Here is a 1,070-nt window from a genome sequence, read left to right on the forward strand (position 1 = left end):
CCTGATGGTGTCAAAAGGAGAGGCAGCGGGGAGAGGCTCTGCCGCTGCCATATTCCGGAGCCTGGAGGGAAGTTCCTTATGAATAATCCATTTGTCGTACGCTGACCACCCAACGTCTCCTCCATACGCTCGATTTGTGCGATTAGTATTGATTGTTGTTGCGGGACACCACTGCAGCCCTTCCTCCCTCCCTCCCCACCCCTCGCCTCTCCCTCTTCTCCTTCCCTCTCCTCTCCCTTCCCCTCCCTTCCCCCGGCTGTAGCAGTGGCGGCCTGATGCGTGACGCCATTTTTCCTTCGCCTATGAGGGACTCGTGAGTGAATTTTGGAATGGCGAGGGAAAGAGGCACGGGGAGGAAGAGCGGCGTCCAGTGTTGCTCCCTGACCTGCGGGTTGTTAGCCATAATCACAACGATAAGAGAGATGACAGTCCTTGCCTCAGCTCTCATCCCCGACTTAATATGCCCGCGCCGCGCCGCCTCCTGACCCCTGCACGGGAGACTATCTGGTGGAGTGGGGAGAGTGGTGAAAAGGCAAGGTTGCGTCTATGAGTATTACTCGTTAAGCGCGTGATGAGTTTGCTGCATCATGTTTGTCTTTCAAGGCTGACGGTGATGAATACGGAACGGGACTGACTGATGCAGGGATTACTTTAGCTGTATGACAAAATGTACACTAACTACAGGACCACACCATGCGACAGACCTGCTGCTCATAAAATAGTCATGATATGATTCCTACTTTCACCATACGTGCTCACCCACTACTGACCCGATTACCATTATTCTTCTTAGTACCACCACCACTTCTTCCACTACTACTATCATTACCAATACTGCTACTGCTGTTACTACTACTACTACTATTACTACTACTACTACTACTACTACTACTACTACTACTGCTACTGCTGCTGCTACTACTACTGCCACTACTATTACCGTCATCACTACTACCACTACTATACTACTACTACTACTACTACTACTACTACTACTACTACAACCAGTAACTTTAGTTTGACCATCTAGCAATAACTCTTAAATGAGACCCATTAATATTCCAGTGTGG

Source organism: Scylla paramamosain, chromosome 2 (assembly GCF_035594125.1).
Source record: "Scylla paramamosain isolate STU-SP2022 chromosome 2, ASM3559412v1, whole genome shotgun sequence".
In the NCBI taxonomy this organism is placed as follows: Eukaryota; Metazoa; Arthropoda; class Malacostraca; order Decapoda; family Portunidae; genus Scylla; species Scylla paramamosain.